The sequence below is a fragment of the Schistocerca nitens genome, chromosome 3 (assembly GCF_023898315.1).
Source record: "Schistocerca nitens isolate TAMUIC-IGC-003100 chromosome 3, iqSchNite1.1, whole genome shotgun sequence".
In the NCBI taxonomy this organism is placed as follows: Eukaryota; Metazoa; Arthropoda; class Insecta; order Orthoptera; family Acrididae; genus Schistocerca; species Schistocerca nitens.
Genome location: NC_064616.1, coordinates 667,822,264 through 667,828,263, shown reverse-complemented (window position 1 = coordinate 667,828,263; position 6,000 = coordinate 667,822,264).

Genomic DNA, 6,000 nt, shown 5'->3' with positions numbered 1-6,000 from the left:
ATGCAGAATGGGCTAAATCTGTTTTAATGTTGAAAATACAAAAAAGAGTAACTTTCGCTGTGAGCTACCTCAAGTAATAAATTTCCTCAAGAGGAATTTTCGGTAAACTTGCATTTAGCGTATAGTCAAATACAGGGCCTAAGATATTTTCATTTTCTTTACTCATTTTAGGCGTTTCATTAAGAGCAAAGGTAAACTACACTCCTGGAAATGGAAAAAAGAACACATTGACACCGGTGTGTCAGACCCACCATACTTGCTCCGGACACTGCGAGAGGGCTGCACAAGCAATGATCACACGCACGGCACAGCGGACACACCAGGAACCGCGGTGTTGGCCGTCGAATGGCGCTAGCTGCGCAGCATTTGTGCACCGCCGCCGTCAGTGTCAGCCAGTTTGCCGTGGCATACGGAGCTCCATCGCAGTCTTTAACACTGGTAGCATGCCGCGACAGCGTGGACGTGAACCGTATGTGCAGTTGACGGACTTTGAGCGAGGGCGTATAGTGGGCATGCGGGAAGCCGGGTGGACGTACCGCCGAATTGCTCAACACGTGGGGCGTGAGGTCTCCACAGTACATCGATGTTGTCGCCAGTGGTCGGCGGAAGGTGCACGTGCCCGTCGACCTGGGACCGGACCGCAGCGACGCACGGATGCACGCCAAGACCGTAGGATCCTACGCAGTGCCGTAGGGGACCGCACCGCCACTTCCCAGCAAATTAGGGACACTGTTGCTCCTGGGGTATCGGCGAGGACCATTCGCAACCGTCTCCATGAAGCTGGGCTACGGTCCCGCACACCGTTAGGCCGTCTTCCGCTCACGCCCCAACATCGTGTAGCCCGCCTCCAGTGGTGTCGCGACAGGCGTGAATGGAGGGACGAATGGAGACGTGTCGTCTTCAGCGATGAGAGTCGCTTCTGCCTTGGTGCCAATGATGGTCGTATGCGTGTTTGGCGCCGTGCAGGTGAGCGCCACAATCAGGACTGCATACGACCGAGGCACACAGGGCCAACACCCGGCATCATGGTGTGGGGAGCGATCTCCTACACTGGCCGTACACCACCGGTGATCGTCGAGGGGACACTGAATAGTGCACGGTACATCCAAACCGTCATCGAACCCATCGTTCTACCATTCCTAGACCGGCAAGGGAACTTGCTGTTCCAACAGGACAATGCACGTCCGCATGTATCCCGTGCCACCCAACGTGCTCTAGAAGGTGTAAGTCAACTACCCTGGCCAGCAAGATCTCCGGATCTGTCCCCCATTGAGCATGTTTGGGACTGGATGAAGCGTCGTCTCACGCGGTCTGCACGTCCAGCACGAACGCTGGTCCAACTGAGGCGCCAGGTGGAAATGGCATGGCAAGCCGTTCCACAGGACTACATCCAGCATCTCTACGATCGTCTCCATGGGAGAATAGCAGCCTGCATTGCTGCGAAAGGTGGATATACACTGTACTAGTGCCGACATTGTGCATGCTCTGTTGCCTGTGTCTATGTGCCTGTGGTTCTGTCAGTGTGCCGGCCGCGGTGGTCTCGCGGTTCTAGGCGCGCAGTCCGGAACCGTGAGACTGCTACGGTCGCAGGTTCGAATCCTGCCTCGGGCATGGGTGTGTGTGATGTCCTTAGGTTAGTTAGGTTTAAGTAGTTCTAAGTTCTAGGGGACTTATGACCACAGCAGTTGAGTCCCATAGTGCTCAGAGCCATTTGAACATCTGTCAGTGTGATCATGTGATGTATCTGACCCCAGGAATGTGTCAATAAAGTTTCCCCTTCCTGGGACAATGAATTCACGGTGTTCTTATTTCAATTTCCAGGAGTGTATTTAGATCGTCTCATGTGCACCATTAATTGTTGAAGTCACGACTCTTTTCACAGTCTCTTATAATTGAGGACAACTTATTCGCCCCTTTTTTACTCACAAAAGTAAGATGTGTCGATTTGTGGTTTTCCAGACTTGAGTTTAAAATTTTCTTTGAAATATGTATTATAAATTTCATGCGTGGTATTTGTACCAGGATATGTTACCTTATACAAGTCATACATTTTTTGACGGACAGTTCAGATGACAAATACATGAACTATGTGTATCAGATGCATAGTGCGTTCTGTACACAGAAAGCGAGCTTATGTATTTATGTATCTTCAAAATTTGCGTTTACCAAGGGTTGGGTGTTTAAAGGAATTTACGGGAATTACGTGATTTTTGTGTGCAGTTGTGCTATCTCCATACAGCGAGCTACGAAGGCCTAATTGCTTCCATGCCACGACGCGTCTCCTCTGTTATCCACGCCAATGGTGGACATATTGACTGTTAGGGGGGTGGTCATAATGTTCTGGCTGACCAATGTATATCCCACAATGTAAAACTTTAAAATCATTAGATTCTGCAGCTAGGATCTCTGCATGTCTCACATACTGGAATTTTCAGTGTGTGTTTTTGTATTCGCATATGAAATCGAAATCGAAAGGAAATAAAAGCTACACTTTTCTCGACTTGGAAGTTGCACGATTAGATATTACGCGAGGGCGTGCTGAAAAGTAGTCCTCCAAAATTTTTATTCTGTTCTCAATATCGATTAAAGTGTTACATGTCATGCGTACTACATGGTCAACTTTCCCGCTTCGTTGTCAAAAGTTGCAATCCTCTACCGCTACTGCTAGTTCGTTTCATCTCCAGCTGATCATTATTAACGTTAAATCGTAATGATGTGGATCGAGTCATTTTGCATTTACATCGCAAATTAATTTGCAAATATGGTCACATGCTCAACAGCTGCAGTTTTTTTTTAATATACAGATGTGAGTAATTCTTACCCACCAGTTTTTACACATCACTATTGTAGAAACTCATGTTTTCAATTTTTTTTTGTTTTCAAATTTTACTTTGCTGTCTGTCAGACTTTTATATCACCAGGTAAGTGATCAAAAATTTTTGTTGCAGCTTTGTGCACCCCTTATTGTGTTAACGATAACCTTAATGTGAAGTAACGAATGTCATTTTTCCTTCTGGTAGTGTAATTGATCCTTTTGAACTGTAATGAATTAGTTAAAACAAACTTCATGAGGGAATAAATATAGTGTGAAGCAGTATTCCGAATGCCCAACTCCTTAAACAGATGTCTACAAGATGATCATTCTTACAGAACGTTTTTGAGCAACGAGGACTACCTTTCTTAAATATGAGTTACCGAAGAATATTATTCCTTGTGACACTGTTTAATGAAAATACTCAAAATATGTAGACTTGCTGATTTGTCTAACCCTAAGACTTGCAGTGATTCTGTGTGCAGATGTGGCTGAACTAAGTTGAACTAAGTTGTCAATGTACTAAAAGAATTACTTAAGCAAAGTCTTACGACATCCACATCCACCACCACGAAGACAGATCCGTCAACTGCGTCTCTACGCTCCAGGTCGTTGTCCGTATGGACGGCACCAGATCGGTGGTAGCGGTGAGAACAACCTAACGAAAACAATGAATTCAGTCGGCTGTTGGAGAACAGTCGACTCATTCGGTTGTAGCTTTGCGTATCGGTTGAATTATTCGTTCCTGTATTCCTTTCTTTGAGGGAAACCCATCTATCTGAGCAGCCGAATGAAAACAATCGATTCTGTCGGTTTGTAGTTTTATATATCGATTGGATTATTATTCATTTATTTCTTTTGTACGAAACAAGTATATGGAAAAAAACGAATGAAAACATTCAATACAGTTTCACGTACTGACTGACTTCTTCCTTCTTTCTTTCCAGGTGAACCCAGTCTATAGTTTATCTGTCGTTTGAACCATGTATTTTATTCGTTCTTTCATCTGAAACTATTCTTTAGTATTTTAGTTGACTGAACTGACCAGTCATTCTTCTGAATTGGTTGGTAGCCCTACCACAGGGACTACATGAAGATGCCGCAGGTTCTACACGAAAGTCAAAATAAGCGTTATACATATGCATTTAATTATACAGGGTGTTCGTAAATTCCCGTTACAAACTTCAAGGACTTATAGAAGGGAGTGAGTACATACATAACATTTTGAAGTGTCCGGGAACGTACCGTTTCCGTTCTACGCCAGTTTCAATTAAGATGTGCAAGCGCTCACGTCTGCTGAAATAAAGAGAAAAGTCTTACCGTTACTTGTCCTGGTATGCAATATAGTAGACAGGATAACGTGTACTACGTCAGACGTTCACCTCATGTCACTTAACGCTGTTGCTATGCATCAGAACTGTTCTGCACGTATAATATGCTAGATTGTTTTTTATTTTGGATTAATGCAAACACGTAATATTTGCATGTTAATACAAACAAATGTGCTTAAGTGATAAATGGATGTTTCCTTTGGAACTGTTATCTAATAATTGTAATGTGTCACGCCTAATCCAATTCCTCAAGCAGAAGTGGGTGGATTAAGCATCTGAACCGAAACCATTGTACAACGTACATGGGTTACTATTCAAAATATTATGTACTCACACTCCTCTACAAGCTCAAATGTTCAAATGTGTTTAAATTCCTAAGGGACCAAACTGCTGGGGTCATCGGTCCCTAAACTATTTTAAACTAACTTAAGCTAAGAATAACACACACACACACACACACATGCCCGAGGGAGGACCCGAACTTCTGGCGAGAGGAGCCGCGCAATCCGTGACGTGACGCCACAAACAAGTCGTAAAAGTTTTTAATGGGAATTTCCGAACACCCTGTGTAGTGAATAGACAACTTCTTCTTTTGATAATTTAAAACTGTGGATTGAGGTACTCCAGATACTTAACTAAAGAAATTGTGTAGTTGTGGTGCAAAGTTTCCTTAGGCGTACGTGAAGTAGAAAGGACACCGCCAAAGCTAAGCGACAGTTAGCATTCCATTTTACTGAAAAGATGTAATTATATATTAATTATCAAATCAGCAGATTTTCCAGAACGTTCTACGTCAGCAACCTCCAGCAGTCTACCCGGGTCGCATCCGTCGCGAGGAGGTGGCCGGCTAGTGCGGGGCCCACAGCTCAGCAATTTACCTCCTCGCAGCGAATGCAGCACCACGCTCCTGGTTCCAATAACGTCGCCGCCTTCGGACGGTGGTAGGCTGAAAAAAATAAGTGAAATCGCTCAAACACAAAGATTGAGTGAAGAATCATTCTCACAGAAAACGTAATTGTTATAGAGGTACCGGTCGGTTGTCTCATATTAAAGGGAAACCACTCAAACTCGCGGAGTACTGAAAAACATTCATGCAACTGACGTGACTGTTGAGACTAGTTTCATTTGGCACAGTGCAGTTAAGTGACACATAGCGTAATATCAATGAGAGTATATATTGCCCTTTTCTGTACATAAGCTATTCATGCCTTTTGGAACCATATTGTATGACTAGTTACCGTTAATAACAAGGCATGTGATTTGAGAACGGGTGCGTCGGACCGAAACCGGTAACCACTGCAACAAAAGTTGTATATAAATGCAACTGAGACGGACGAAATATAAAAATTATCGCCGGTCGGAGTGGCCGAGCGGTTCTAGGCGCTACAGTCTGGAACCGCGCGATTTAAGTTCTAGAGGACTGATGACCTCAGCAGTTAAGTCCCATAGTGCTCAGAGCCATTTGAACCATAAAAATTATCCAATTTCCTCAAAATTAGTTTTGCGTTATTTCAATTTCACATACGTAAACTATCTCAATTTCATTGACCAATACATTCCTTTTCATATGAGTTACATGCCGTACTGCAGCAAGGAAAAGAAGGGAACCAGCGGAAAAGTACTCCTTCCGAAGTAGGAAAGATTCTGACTGAAAAGTGGGGTACCAGCTGCCACATATATCCCCCTCAGCACAATGGAAGTTTTCTTAAACCTACTGAGGCAGGAGGAATGAGGCAGGTGGTACATTAATATTCAGTAAGTGTTTTTTAAATAAACAAAAACATATTCAAAGTTCTTGGCCACCGATAGTAGCATTTTTCAGCGCGTAGTAAATTTTGACTGAATATCGTTCTAAAA